This window comes from Astatotilapia calliptera, chromosome 3 (genome assembly GCF_900246225.1).
Source record: "Astatotilapia calliptera chromosome 3, fAstCal1.2, whole genome shotgun sequence".
Lineage (NCBI taxonomy): Eukaryota > Metazoa > Chordata > Actinopteri > Cichliformes > Cichlidae > Astatotilapia > Astatotilapia calliptera.
Window position 1 is genome coordinate 49,661,595 of NC_039304.1, and position 15,573 is coordinate 49,677,167.

Here is a 15,573-nt window from a genome sequence, read left to right on the forward strand (position 1 = left end):
CTGGGGCAGTGGTGGTTGATTGTATTTGACAAAATTTATTGGGATTAATTCTAGGTTGAAGTTCAAAGTTGTTGTGACGTATGTTTGAAGTTGGTGTGGTATGTGTGTGTGTGTGTGTTACGTCAACCAAGAAAAGAGATTAGATTAGGGTATTTGGATAATTGATTAGCAGAGTTGGACTCGGGCATCAGATAATTATCTGGCGGTTAGAGTCCGCAGTGATGCTTTTAAAATGATTTAAATGACTTAGGACGGGAACGGTAATTCCTAGGAGCGTGGTTGCTCAGCGTGTGGCAGCGACTGCTGATCATGGACGCGCGGTCAGCCTTGGTGGCGTCCAGTTAGCCCGGGCGTAAATCTATGATGCGGAAATTTTGCCTTGAGTCTGAAAAGGAGTGGGATGAGGGGTTTCCGCTGCTCCTTTTAGCAGTGAGGGAAAGCGTGCAGGAGTCGCTAGGATTTAGCCCTGCTGAGCTGGTGTTCGGTCACACAGTGCGTGGCCCGTTGCGACTGCTCAAGGAGAACTTCCTGTCGGACACAGATGCTCCTAAGGAAAATGTGTTAGATTATGTGAGTTCTTTTAGAGAGTGTTTGCATAAAGCATGTGCAATTGCACGCGATGCGCTCGTTGCAGCGCAGGGTAAGATGAAGAGGAAGTTTGATGTGAAAGCTGTGCAGAGGAAATTTGAGGTTGGTGATAAAGTTTTAACACTTCTACCGGTCCCTGGATCTTCCCTCCAGGCAAAGTTCAGTGGTCCGTATACAGTGCAGGCGAAATTGAGTGACACGGATTATGTCATCGACACCCCAGAGCGAAGGAAAAAGTGTCGTGTGTGTCATATTAATATGATGAAGCCCTACTTTGCTGGTGGTGTGTCAACAGTCCCGAAACCCGGTATGACCCAGTAGGTGATGATTTGGTTTTCGGTTGTGCTGTGGGCTGCGCACGACTTAGGAATTCTGAAATCCTACGTGGTTTAAGGTCACATTTAACTGAGGTAGATGATGATGTCCGAAATGACGTGTGTCGGTTGATTGAGAATCATCCTAATCTTTTCTCGGACACTCCATCCTGTACCACCGTGTTGGAGCATGATATCGATGTGGGGGACCATCCTCCAATCAAACAGCATGCCTACCGGGTGAATCCCACTAAACGTGCTCTTTTCCAGACAGAAGTCTCTTATCTGTTGGAAAATTGTCTTGCTGTCCCTAGCTCTAGTGCGTGGAGTTCCCCGTGTCTCCTAGTGCCTAAAGCGGATAAGACCCCACGGTTTTGTACAGATTTTCGGAAGGTGAACAGCGTGACCAAACCTGACTCCTATCCTCTTCCCAGAATGGAGGATTGTGTCAATAGGGTCGGTTCTGCGACGTTCGTTACTAAGCTGGACTTGTTAAAGGGCTATTGGCAAGTTCCTCTAACATCATGTGCGGCCGAAATCTCTGCCTTTGTTACTCCTGACCATTTTCTCCAGTACACTGTCATGCCTTTCGGGTTGCGCAATGCTCCCGCCACATTCCAACGGCTCATGAATATTGTGCTGGGCGGCGTCTGCAAGTGTGAAGTGTATTTAGATGATATTGTCATCTATTCAGACACCTGGTCAGAGCATATGGAGACACTCACTGATGTGTTCCATCGCTTGGAAAGGGCATCCCTCACCCTTAACCTCGCCAAGTGTGATTTTGGTAAAGCCATGGTGACGTACTTAGGAAAACAGGTGGGTCAGGGGCAAGTGCGCCCTATCTTGGCCAAAATCCAGGCCATACTGGACTTTCCTGCCCCTCAGACTAGGCGTGAGCTCCGCCGTTTCCTCGGCATGGTGGGCTACTACCGGGGTTTCTGTCAAAACTTCGCAGAAGTGGTCGCACCCCTCACTAGCCTCACTAGTGTGTTGAAACCTTTTGTGTGGACCTCTGCGTGTCAGAGTGCGTTCCTGGCTGTTAAGACTCTCCTGTGCAGTGCGCCAGTGCTGGCTGCCCCTGATTCAGCACGCCCTTTTAAATTAGAGGTTGATGCCAGTGCAAACGGGGCAGGTGCCGTATTGCTACAGGAAGACCATCATGGTGTGGATCACCCAATCGGCTATTTCTCAAAGAAATTCAATGTCCATCAGCAAGGGTACAGCACGATTGAGAAAGAGGCCCTCTCTCTGCTGTTCGCATTGCAACATTTCGAGGTGTATGTCGGTTGCAGCCCCTCGCCTGTGATCGTTTATACTGACCACAATCCCCTGGTATTCCTAATGCGAATGCAGAACTAGAACCAAAGGCTGATGAGGTGGTCTCTTTTGGTGCAGGATTTCAACTTGGAAATCCGCCATAAAAAGGGCACAGAGAATGTGTTAGCGGATGCCCTATCCCGTGTCCAGCTACTAATCTTTTTAGTAGCTGCACCTGTGGGATGAATTTGACAATCCTACATGACTTTGTTGTTCAGTTGTCCACGCTGCCCGTCGCCTGAAGCTCCATAAAGCACCCCTCCAATAGCCAAACCCATCTGTTCTCTGATTGGATAGTTAAATTTGTGATTGACATGAGATTGGCCAATCAGATGAAAGGAAGAAAAATAGGGTCAAAGTTCGTACTTGTAACTTGAAGCTTGAGTGCAGAGTTTCACACGTATTTTTTGGCTAAGTCCACACACAAATTCTTTTTACGCATATAAATCCTGATTTACAGGCACAAAACTGATTACAAGTACAAAATATCCATGACCACAATTTGAGCCCATATGGAAGGGCAATAACACAGTGCTGAGGATCATTTGATGCATGCTTGAAAGAATGAATGAATGATCAAGAAAACATCTGGGAATTTTGAGAATACTTGGCTTGATGCATACTTTGCATTGGAACAGTTTTTGGTTTGAGACTGATGACGTAATCCAAGTCCACGGTGATGCAAGTACACACAAGTACGTTTTTTGGGAAATGGCCAGTATCTTGTATCTCACCCTCAATTTTTTTAAACACAAACAATCATAGAGGAAATGAAATGGCAAAACAGGTTTTGTTCTTTTAGAGGAAGTAAAAGAACTGGCAGAAAGAAGATGGTGTGAATTCTGCTGACACATTTTGTTTCCCAGAAGGAGCAGTCTCTTTTTGTTTTATTTAGTTTATTTTAGTACTCATCATATTATCATCTATGTGGATGAATACCAGGCCTGCAAAAATCAGGAGGAAAATTTAAAAAAGAAGTGAGACAAAAAGAAAGCATAAAAAGAGGGGATGAAGCCAACAGAGATGCTGGGTCTCCAAGTGCTACATCTGTAACAAAACACATTCAATGGATGGAACTACCCCAGCAAAAGAGCAGGGGTGCCAGAGAAACAGAGGCAACTGGCAGTCCAGCATGAGCCAAGGGGCCCAGGACACAGGAAAATCTCTCTACTGTCACTGCAGCTTCCTGCAACTTCTGAATGCTGGTGGACTGTCTATTACACACTTTGCAGTGATATCGAGTTAAATCTTAAGGAACTTGTGTATTAACTCAAAAACACAGAATAGGCCTTTGTGAGGTGAGGCATGATTGAATGTGGACAAAAATCAGCTAGATGAGTCAAAAACATTACACTTGTGTGTAGTGGTGCAACGGATCAAACATCTCACGGTTTTTAACGGATCAATTTTCGGATCAGCAAAAAAAGAAAAAAAGAAAAAATTTTAACATTTACTTTTTAACTTATTTAAATATATTAAATATTTTTTGCCTATTAAAAAATTCAACTCAAGACTCATTCCACGCAATTATATAAAAACAAATTAAGGTGCAATATAGGGCAGTACAGGGCTTTGTATCTACCACTGCAGTGTGATATAAGGAACTCTCACGGTCACGTGGCTTTCCGTTGACCTGGAGGTCCACCCATTTGTAGTTGGGCAACAGAAGATGCCTGGGACAGTTCAGCCATAACTTTAAACTATTCCTGCTCATATACAACGGATCTTCGGATCATGTTGTAAATGGGCTGAACTGAGGGCGACTGCACAGCAGGCTGAACTGCTACAGGTAGCGGGGCTAATGGCTGAGCTATGGGCTGCAAAAGAGATTGTGAAGTTGGTCCACTCCCACCCGAGGAGTGGGTACAGGTGCGGAGGTTAGCGTTGTCCTGGCGGACCTCACCTCGGGGGTCGGTGCAGATTTTGGCAGCGACTGGACAGCTGCTGTCCACACCCAAGGAGCTGATACGGGTGCAGGGACCAGCCGGCCCCGGAAACTGAAGCAGGGACCAACTGGGCCCCAGCCCCCCTTACCTGGGAAACTGACACAGGTGCAGGGGAGTGGCGGACACCTACTCTGTATCTGGTGTGGTCTGCTAGACAGACCCATCAATGAGACTTTGTAAAAGCAGCTGGTCTGAGTGATGTGATCAGAGTGCAGTAGATAATGTCTGACAGCAGTTTGAAGAGCAAATGGATTCTGTTCTGTTCTTCACTCATCACCTACCTGACAGCTGACACCTCACACCTGTTTCTCTTTTTTTTTTTTTTTTTTTTTTTTTTTTTTTTTAAGTGACATCAGATACAGCAGCATGTGACATCACGTGATGGCGGAGCTTCAGTTCATCCTTTGTCATCTTTTTTTTTTTTTTTTTTTTTTTTTTTTAATAGGACAGGGGGAAAGAATGAAAGAAAGAGGGGGAGAGAAAGAAAGAAAACCAAAGGGGAGAAGAGACGGTGAGAAGGGGGGGAAGAGAGAAAAAAAACAACAAACAACAAAAAAAACAAACTCCTGGGTCACCTGTATGGAGAAAAAAAACAAACAAACAGAGGAGACAGCAAACAACAAAGAGCAACATAATAAATAGAAAAAAAAAAGCACCATCACAATAAACTACCTAGTCATAAATATCAATAGTTACTAAATAATAGGCGATATTGTTCAGCACGCAAGATAGACAGCGCACAGTGTGCTTTGAGGCAGCAGCCAAGAAAGCTTTAGTCCGCGTCTGTGAATACCCATGTGTACACCTGTGTGCATACCTGTGTGGATCAGCATGCTTGCATTCCAAAGGTTTCTCCATGTAATGATCTGTTAGGGAGTGTGGGGAGCCACAGCCCTGTCCTTTATGGTATCAAGCGGGTATGGAGGAGATCAAAACTCCAGACATCCAGAGGCCCCCAGAACACAAGAGACCAAGGAAGACCCACAGAGGGGCAGCCGCGCCACTGTCCCAGTTAGAGCTAAGGAGAGTCCCAGATGAGGGCTCATTCAGCAGCCGCGGAGCAGAAGCCAGGGGGAGTTGCAGTGACGCGCCCGTGGGCTCTGCCGGTAGCCAGCTGTGCCTGAGTGACCGAGCCCCAGGCCGAGAGGCCGGGGGCACCCCACCTCCGAAATGGCCCGAGCGAGCCCCAATAAGCGGCCGCCAAGGAGTGAGCCGGTGTGTACCCGGACGCCCACCCCCAGATACAAAGAACCACCAACGCACCGACACCTGAGGGAGTCCGCCACCGGCAGGGGAAGTGGTGGTGGGTGGAGATAGGCCTCCAAACCTTGGAAGGCCCGAGATGTCCCCAGAGAGGTGGCGTCTGATACCCAACCTGACATATAGATACAAACATACAGGCACACACAAACACAAACATCCATTCCCACCCTCATGCTCTCATGTGCACTTTACACTCAACCGACGTGGAGACAAATATAAAGAGACGCTGTATACACGATCACACTCCCCAAGCGTACTCTACATACCGGGTCTAGGTACCCCTGCCCCTGGAGGGGGGAACTGCACCCAGACCCAGGTGGTGTTACCCTTTTCCCTGCGGTGGGGAGAGGCAGACCGCCCCGACTCCGCAGCAGCAGGGAGGCCCCACACACCAGACCGCAGCCGGACGGCCAACTCCTCCTAGCCCCCCTGCTCCAGCAGGCCGCAGAGAACGGGGGTGAGAAAAGACTCCAAACCTCCCTCCACCCGCTCATAGTAGTGTTGATGCATGTGTGTTCTAAGGTGCATTTAAAACCCAGGAGGGCATGGAGCTACCTGCCAGAGAGCAGCAGGTAAGCGCATAGTCCCTCCTGTTAGCCCTCAATGTCTACATGTATTTAAAATTGAGAGGTGGGCAACGACGCCAGGGGTGAGGCGTACACCCTGATGGTAACTTGGACTCCGTGTATTGTGCCCACCCCCAAGATCCTATATGTATGTGTAATGAGAGTGTGAATAATGTGAATGTCTAAGTTGTGGGATAAAATTGAGGCAGAGGCAGCCAGAAGGGGACAGGGGGGGGGGGGGGGGTAGCCTCCTCTGCATCCTGGTGACATACCCCTACTCCAAGGCCCTGCATGTGTGGGTGGTTGTGGTGGAGCGGGAGGAGGGAGGCAGCTGGAGATGGGGAGGAAAGGAAGGGAGGGGCAGTGACCCCTCCCTGGGGCCAGCTCCCCCGCTGACCCCAGTACGCACTCCCATACTCCGCGACCCGCCAGGGAAAAGGGGGCCCAGGCCCATCCAGACCGGGGCCCAGCGCGGCAGCGCCCCCCGGCCCCACACCTGTTTCTCACCTGCAGGTCACACAGGAGGACAAGAGAAGGATGGACGCAATAAAGGACATCCTGGACTGAGAGCAAGTCTCTCTGTTTTGTTTTGGTTTTTGCTCATTTTTAAAAGAATATTTTAATTTGAAAATCTGAGTTCACTCTGCTGAGCTCACAGATCTCAGTGTCATGAATGACGTCTATTTACTGCTGCTATGAAAGTTAAATTATTTCACAATGAAACAGCAAAATGAAATGTTTAGAACAAACACAACATCCTGTAAAAACTGTCATTGTTCTTTTTGTACAGAGAGCTTCCTCTTCACCTCCATAATTCATTCAGTTCATTCACGAAAAAAAGCCCAGACAAAACACACAATAGAGTAAATCCAACTGTGATCAACAGTGGTATTTTTCTTTCTTTGTTTATCAAATCTTCTCCTAATATGTTAATAATGTCAATAAACCTTATTCATTACAACTGCTGAAAACTTAGTCCCACCTTCCAGTTTGTATTTGTGCTTCAATCCCTTTTCTTCATTTTAACAGGTGTGTTTGCATTTGTGTTAGCAGTGAGAATGTGGACATTCTTTTCTTTGGAAATAAAACCATTCCTATTGCAAAACTCTGACAGTGTGACAGTGGTGGAAAGCAAAGAAAAAAAATCACCATGTAAAGAAAAGGGTGATGATGACCAGTTTTGCATAACCCAGAATTCAAAATGTACAATAAGCCTGTGGGTTCAGTGGGAACCAGGGGCGATTGTAGGATCAGAGCTTTGGGGGCGCTGAGCACCCAGAGAGCTGCCCATCCAGGCAAGGTGGAGTGGATTTCTGTTGTGCCTGTCACTATTACCTGGCTGTTTTCTTATCTGGTTGTTCCTGACCTTGTACTTCCTCCTCAGGTTCCTTTCCTCTCTCCCTCTTTGGACTGACAATCATACACAAATAGATTGTATTCAATTAGATGAAAAAATTACATTAATATGAAAAAACAAATGCTATTAAGATCACTAACAAAAAGTCCTCTCTCAGTGTACTTTCAACCAAAAGGCAAATAACCAAACCACATGTAAGCTATAAATATTGAAACACCGATCCAACATTATCCTTTATTGACAGGTCATTTGATCTTACACTTTTACCTGAATGTTGTTCCTGGGTTTAATCTTGGCACATGCACATATGACAAAATAACCAACTTCTCTCATTACATTTCAAACAGGACAAAACAAAAACAGGACAGTGATTAATGTTAGGTTTATAGCATAAACCTATTCGCTGGAACGTTGAAGACAATATAATTACACTGCAAAGCAAGACACGAAGTAGGCAAGCTTCTTCATATTTACTCATGCATGAGGGAGACCTGGCTGGAGCCAAGTGTCGTTCCACCACTTGACCTCCATCAGACTCTCAGCCAGGCTCCCCATAGCACTCCTTTTATTGTGGTTACATGAATATGCATAGGTTCACTAACATGTGACGTCTATATACACACAAAGAGTACCTTGCCTCTGTGTGTGTGTGTGTGTGTGTGCGTGCGTGCGTGCATGTGTGTGTGTGTGTGTGTGTGTGTGTGTGGGATCTGTGTGAGGTCAAGATGTGACCCTGTGAAGCCTCCCCAAGGCTGGCGCCTAGAAGTCTAACAGATTTATCTAAACAAAAGGCTCTTATACTTAAACAGATATACGTATGCTTGCTATACCATAAATCAAAGAAACTCTCCTAGGGAGTGTGATCTATGCCAGAACACACTCTGTACAGAGGAGTGAACGCATCCCCTCTTCAGCTACACAGAGTTGTTACAGACCTCTTAGGATGAAACATTCTTTCAAGCTACAAATAATTATACACTTCTAAGCATCTATGGTTAAATGTTTCTAAGCATAAATGACAATCAACAATACAAACCCTAACAGTAACAACAGCAGGCTACAGACAATTTTAAGTTTTAGATTTTAAATAGGCTGTATAAATTTCAATGGGAGCAACAGGACGGCCAAATGTCGCTGAATTTACTACAGAGCAGGACGGATTGTAGGGTAGCAAACATCGTCGGAAAACACGTTTCCAACACTGCAGGTTACCTGGTGTAATGTTTTTCAGCTAAAAAGGAACATAGTCTGAGTCCTACCTAACTATATAAAGAGTAACTGAAGGTTAAATGCAGCTAATAGGTCCTGTTTTAAGCCAGGCTCTCACACACACGTCTCAGCCACTATCGCTCTGGCAGCAACGACGCTAGAGCCAGAGCAGAGTGCTTCAGCACCCCCAAAAAATGGGCTAAAATCGCCACTGGTGGGAACAGATAGGAATCAAGATCATCTTTTCTAGACTAATGAATTTATGTCCTGTAGTCCAGGAGGACAGTGTGAGTTTGGGGAAGAACAGTTCCTCCAGCAACAATAATTAAAGTCTATAATTAGATCAAAGATCAACATAATAACAGTCCACTGCCTTCCTCTAGATTAGCTGAAATAATGAAAACCACACGTGCCAGAAAAATAACCTCTAAACTTTATAAGTTCATTTAAATAATATAATAATAACAAAACTACAGATAGAAAAGTGGGAAAAAGGCTGTACCCCATCTCTGACTTCTGTACAGAAATCTGTAACAATATGTTCGAAACACAAATAATGCAAACTTACAAGTATAAAAGTACAGGTATAAACAGTATAAAACAGCTCATAGAACACACCTCACTCAGAAAACTGTTTAAGCTGAGCCTATCACCAAGAAAACTGGAAATAATCACTCCACCTTAAACACTTGTTTAATATACAGTATTCCTGCGCCACATGGTGGCAGTCAAGTCAAAGTAAACTTTATTGTCATCTCTGCTATACACAGTACAGAGAGATGAGACGAAGAGGCTCCAGTTACATCAGTGCAAAAAAACCAAACAATAAATATAAGAAGAGTCGGAAATAAATATACACTTTAGGACTCGGGGTAAAGGGATCAATAACAATTTAAAATTTATAATTTACAGTTTGATGATTTAAAGTCTCACACACAACCCGTCAAAAGGGGAGGGGCCAGCTGCTTCCAAATAGAGCACATTTCATTTATAATGTTGTAAATACGAGCCCATTATCTATTCATGATTTGAATCCTGGGTTGTGTGAAATCCCAGAAATAAACCTTAGACAAAGCAAATCTTTGAACTAAGGTGTAGGTCTATTAGATCATGTTGTGGTGATCCTCGGGTTGAGGGATTTGTGTTCATACTGGAGTGCAAAATTAAAACCAATGTAAGATGGACAAGAAAAGTTCAAAGCCATCAGGTGCTCAGTTTAGAAAAAATAGAAAAGAAGAGGAGGAGAAACGAGCAAAAGATGCAGGTAAGCAGATGTGTCATTGGATAATGGCAGGTCATCCTGAAACAATCAGAATCAGAAAACTTTATTAATCCCTAAGGAAATTATGTGCGTTACAGTTGCTCCAAGAAGAAATGGTAAAAATAGTTAGAGAACACCTTCATTCATGGCTGTCTGTGAGCTCTGACTGACCTCAGCCTCCATTTTTTACAGGGAGACGCTCAGAGAGGCTTTCAGTTTCATTTCACAGGAACAGCTTTGCTTCTGTTTTACATGCAGGTGCTGCACAGAACACACCCTGTTCAACCTGTTTGTGTGACTGACTGCAGCTCAGACTAAAGGCTGGGTCAGCTGGTTCAACAGCTCAGCAGTTTGTAGTTTGTTTTCATTTTGCCCCGCCTCTGTCAGTGCGCCCCAGGGCCTCTGTGGCTACAATGTATGTCTGCCTTGCCATCACCAGTGTGTGAATGGGTGGATGACTGAATATAGTGTAAAGCGCTTTGGGGTCCATAGGGACTAGTAAAGCGCTATAGAAATTCAGACCATTTACCGTTTATGTAAACACCAAACAAAGTCCTGCACACAGTGAGTTTAGTGCACTGGGTGTGTTATCTGTTAGTAATCGTGTTGAACATTATAAAAGTGTCACAAAAGGTTGATTCTGTTTATCTGGACGCATTCAATTGGAGAAATGCTTTGTCACTCTTCCAAGTGATTTCTTCAGTTCCATTCGATTCCTTCTTGTGGGACATGCATGGAACAATTCACCCAGGAGGCATCCTCGTCAGATGCCCAAACCACCTCAACTGGTTTCTTTCGATGTGACGGAGCAGCAGCTCTACCCTGAGCCCCTCCAATAGCCAAACTGCTCACCCTATCTGTAAGGCAGAGGCCAACCACTCTTTGGAGGAAGCCCATTTCTGCCACTTCTATCCGCAATCTCAATCGCTATCCGAAAGAATAATGATCATTGATCAATGACCATTTAATCAGTGTCCATGTGTACCATTAACAGAGAGAGTTGTGGAATAGCTGCAATCACAGCATTGTAAAATCAACAAATCCATTTATTTCTAAGATCAGTTGATCTGACTGAGTGATCTGAGTGAGCTCAGCCTTCACTTTCTACAGGGAGATGTTGTTTTCAGGCACAGAAGTAAAGACATGTTTACCCACAGCATTCAGTTACAGAGGAAGACGTTGCTCTAAGGCACTTCAGAAACACAGGTTTGTCTGTTATTGGAGGGACAAAAACAATGAAAAGAGAATTCAACAGGTACATGTAAATCTTTATTAACACTTACACACTTACATAGTGCTCATATTTCATTCAATCACAGAAGGAATTCACTGATTGTCATTGTCTTTAAAAAACAAACTCTTATAAGGCACACATGAACTGAGAAAAACCCCACAAACACCAAGAGGCTGTTTCAAGAAGGCCACAGAGAGAAGAGTACAGAAGTGGAGCAGTTCAGTGATGTAGGTGGAGGCGTCACACCATCAGGCCATGAAAGTATGAACCATGATTTGAACCTGAAACAGTGCAGAAGCTCTAACAGTGGAGAGATGTTTGGAGTTAAAGCTTCGGTCAGACCAGAGATCAGAGCATCAGTTCATCACACTGTCCTCACTGCTGTAATATTAATGCCACACTGTTGTTCTTTCATGTGCTGATGTGATGCACTCATGTTTACATGTTAGTGTTACTGACCATTAAGTTCTGTAGGAACCACACATTAACACACAGCATACACGGATAAATAAAAAACACCCGTTGATGTCTTTGGACTGTGGGAGGAAGTCAGAGACCCAGAATCCACTTCAGGAGATACATGTATGACCTTTGTTCCTCATGCGCTCCATGTGTTACTTTACTAATTCACAGTCTGTTTCTGTGGGCAACAGGATGACTTCACTGCTTCACTGCTGTCTCATTACAAATCCACACAAACATGACGTCTATATTTATACATTATGAGTGGCAATTTCCCCTAAAATCACAATGTTTCTAACTTGAGCCAAACTGGTGGATCTGAAAATCCATCTAAACAAATGAGTCAAACTTCACCCAAAAGAGCATCAGTGTACAAAAGTTTGCATCATCTATACAACAGTATAAATGTGAAAATATGTTTCATATTTTTGAGTCTCATGGGTCTGTTTATGAAAAGTAATCAGGTCTCAACCCAGCAAAGTTGTTCAGGATGTTTTGCTGGTGTCAAAGGTCAAAGCAGTTTAAATCTGACCTGAACAGTGTGTCATGTTAAAGAAAAGTTGAAGAGGTTGTCAAACTTCTCAGTGCAGGATCAGAGAGAGACGTTAACAGTTTGTACAATCTGTTAAACTGGGTAAGATTGGTTTACAAACTAAAAACAATGTCAGCCAAAGAGATGATTTTTATACAAAGTGTTTTCCAGTGGACTGTACTTAAAGAAGAAAAAGTCACATGAAGCTAATAAACAATCACACCAACATAAAATAGTTAATTTGTCTAACCTGAAGCTCCAACACTCACTGACTCTGAGATCAGAAATTCATGTGTGTTTGTAACACAGTTTGACTTTGTGTCAGTAAATCTCATGAACAAGATGAATAAACTGTAGTTCAGAGTCACTGACAGCACAGACACACACTGTTGGTCCGAGTCTGAACATGATGATCATCAGAGTCGACTGCTGGATGTTCAGGAGAGTTTCTGTCTGGCCTCAGATCGTCCGACTCACAGTTCATCTCTGTGTCCTCCTGGCTGACCTGCAGGTGAGAAACAGCTGTGAGGTGTCCTCTTCTAGTTCAGGAGATTAGATGAAAAAATCATTCATAACATTTATAAAGTGAGAAAATGTTAATGTTGATTTTTCTGCTTTTTATTTAAAAACATGATCTGACCAAAACTGCAGTCTGGAATCTTGCTTTCACCATAAAAAAAATCATAATTTTTTTTAAATACACAGGTCTAACAGCTGCTTCGGGGTCAGAGGTCATGTTGGGTTGATCCAGCTGTTCTTTATAATTTGACCTGTTTGGCTGCAGACTGTGAGAGCTCATTAAAACATGTCTGAGACTTTTGGAAGGTCAAATCCTCAAATCTCTGAAAATGTGTTTGTTTATTATGAGGCTGAAACATCTGAACCTGTGATTCAGTGACAACAGCTCTGTCACACCAAACACTGTGTACACAGTTTACTACTTTTATATACGACACACTTCAAACAGTGCAATATATCAATACCATGCAATATATAATACTATATACCAAACATCATACTTACAGTTTGATATAATTGTTCAAAACAACCAAACATCTAAAAAAAAAAACTGACTTTTTAGGTTTCTACACTAAATAAATATCCAAAAACATTTTGACTGGTTAAAATCACGTTTGCAGAAGATTTGGTGGTTTCCTGGTGTAGAGTTACTAGAGTTAGAATAGAGTTAATATTCCTTCTTTAATAATCCTTTGTTGTGCTCACTGCTTGTTTTATTCCTGTGTTTGATGATCAGAGTCTCTGTAAGTCATGAGTGTCAATGAACGATCAAATGAGAAACTCCAGGAAGTGCTGAGTGGACTGTGCCATGGGGGAAATATGATGTTGTTTATGTTTAATATTTATGCTGTTTAGCTTACATTTGAGTTATTCTGGATTTGATTAATTGACCTGTTAACATACACCAGGTCACCAGTGCATTACTTAAAGCTTTAGCAACATGCTAATTAAACATATGTTCAAGAAATAAAAAATATTAACTTCATCTGATCCAACATTCAGATTATTTTAAATGTGTGAGTCTGTAATCTCAGTGACTAACAGAGAACCTGAGTGTAAATGTGACCAGATGAAGTGTGAGGTTGTGAGAAAGTCTCTGACTGCATTCATAGATGTGTCCTTTCAGCTGCTCGCTCTGATCCAACCTTTGGTCTCTAAGAAGAGGCTTCACGGAGACGTTTGCTACGTTGGACTGTAGGACCATCAGAAATGTGTGCAGTAACAAAACAGGCAGCACTGAAAGCAGCTCTAAGTGTTTGTGTTGTTCAATGATTTGTGCACAACAACAACAATGGGACCTCTCTCATCCATCAGTCACCATGTGGACATTTTTCTGACACACTTTGAAGCTGATGGACGTTTTGTGTCTGCACTAAGTACGTTTTCACCAGCTATGGCACCGGCAGGATTCACTTTCACAGACTCACAACCACCAGCTTCACCCCTCCCCTCCCCCTCCAGCTGTAGGCTTTAACATTGAGTTTCCCCACACATGTTTACAGACGAGTTAGAGAGCAAGAGAAGAAGAGACGGATTCATAAATGTCTTTGTTTCTGCTCTAACCAAACAATGCTGCTCTACAACTCTAGACTACCAGCCACAAAGACAACAGCTGGAGAAACATCTGTCTACCTCTGACATCCACCAGCTCATCCATACAACAAACAAACATCAACAACCAGGAAGCAGCTTCACCTCTGATCACACACACACTCAACTCTACTCACTCACCTGGAGGAACAACAACCAGTTTGATGAAGCTGTGTTTGAATGAGCGTGCTTCTACCATGAGGAAATGACACTCGTATGTTCCAGCATCATTAATTGTCACATCCTTCAGAATCAAAGACACGTCTCCATCCTTCATCTCTTTGTCCTGCAGATCCACCCGGTTCTTAAAAGATGGATGCTGGTCATCTAGAATAATATCACAACCAACTCGGAAAAGAACATTTCCTGACTTCAGGTCAGCTCTCTCCCACTCTAGAGTGAAGATGTTGTTGTTTGGAGCTCGACATGGCAGAATTACATCCTGTCCAGACTCAGCTGTGATGGTTTTCTGATCTGAAAGATGAAACAACACAGAGCAGAGAGGTTAAAGGTCAAAGTGCAATTATGATCAGAATGGTTGACTTTAAATATTTTGTTTATTTCCTTTGACATTTGAGTTTTATTTATTTTTTTCATTTTATTTTCAGTTACAGCAGCATGTTAATAGCAAAACTTTGAACATACAGTAGTTTGCTGTTCAGTTTTTACAATACCCCAAAAGATAACAGAAAGAAAACAAACAAACAAACTAAAGAAACCCCTACAAAACAAAAAACAACAACAAACACAAAAATAAAATGGATGGATGGTATCTGGTCATGACAATGTGGTCATTTTAAATGTTTCCATGTACATTAGAAAAGGCTGCCATGCCTCGAGAAATTTGGTGGTTGAACCTACCAGTGTATATCTCATCTTTTCTAAATGCAAAAACTTCATGAGCTCTGCAAGCCACTGTTCATGTGTGGGAGGAGCTTCCTGCTTCCATCTTAAAAGTATAAGGCGCCTTGCAATGAGTGAAGCAAAGAATTTGAATAGTATTTTGGCAAAGTGATGTTTTGAGGTATCACCCCAAAGATTAGAGCAGAGGGATCATAATTAACGTTATATATCTCTGAAAAGGTGTTAAATATACCCATATGGAAAAGAAATAGAAAAAACTTATAAGACTTGCATAAGATGTGGCCTACTTCATACAGTCAATCATATAAGGCTTATATGATTTACTCATGAAAGTGGCCACTTTCTCATTACTTTCTTATATTGTTTTAGTAAATATCCAAAACATACAAGTTTCATTTATAATTTTCAAGGGATCTTAATCTGTTTTCACTCTTGTATGCTTTTCATACAAGTTTCACACAAGACAGATACAAACTTTATAAGATTTATATGTATCTTTTCCATATGGGTAGACACCCAATAGCTATGAAGATTGGGGCCAAAAACTA

At 43.0% G+C, this 15,573-nt stretch overlaps 1 long non-coding RNA gene and 1 pseudogene across 1 annotated transcript; one reads left to right on the forward strand and one right to left on the reverse strand.

The window, feature by feature from the left end:
* The window catches only part of LOC113015543 (neural cell adhesion molecule 2-like), a 298,755-nt pseudogene that overhangs the window by 109,109 nt on the left and 174,073 nt on the right, over window positions 1-15,573 (forward strand).
* LOC113019780 (uncharacterized) lies at window positions 11,081-14,417 on the reverse strand. The gene is made up of 2 exons (XR_003272095.1): window positions 14,303-14,417; window positions 11,081-12,557 (listed from the first exon to the last, which is right to left on the reverse strand). It is a non-coding gene; the product is annotated as an uncharacterized LOC113019780 (long non-coding RNA).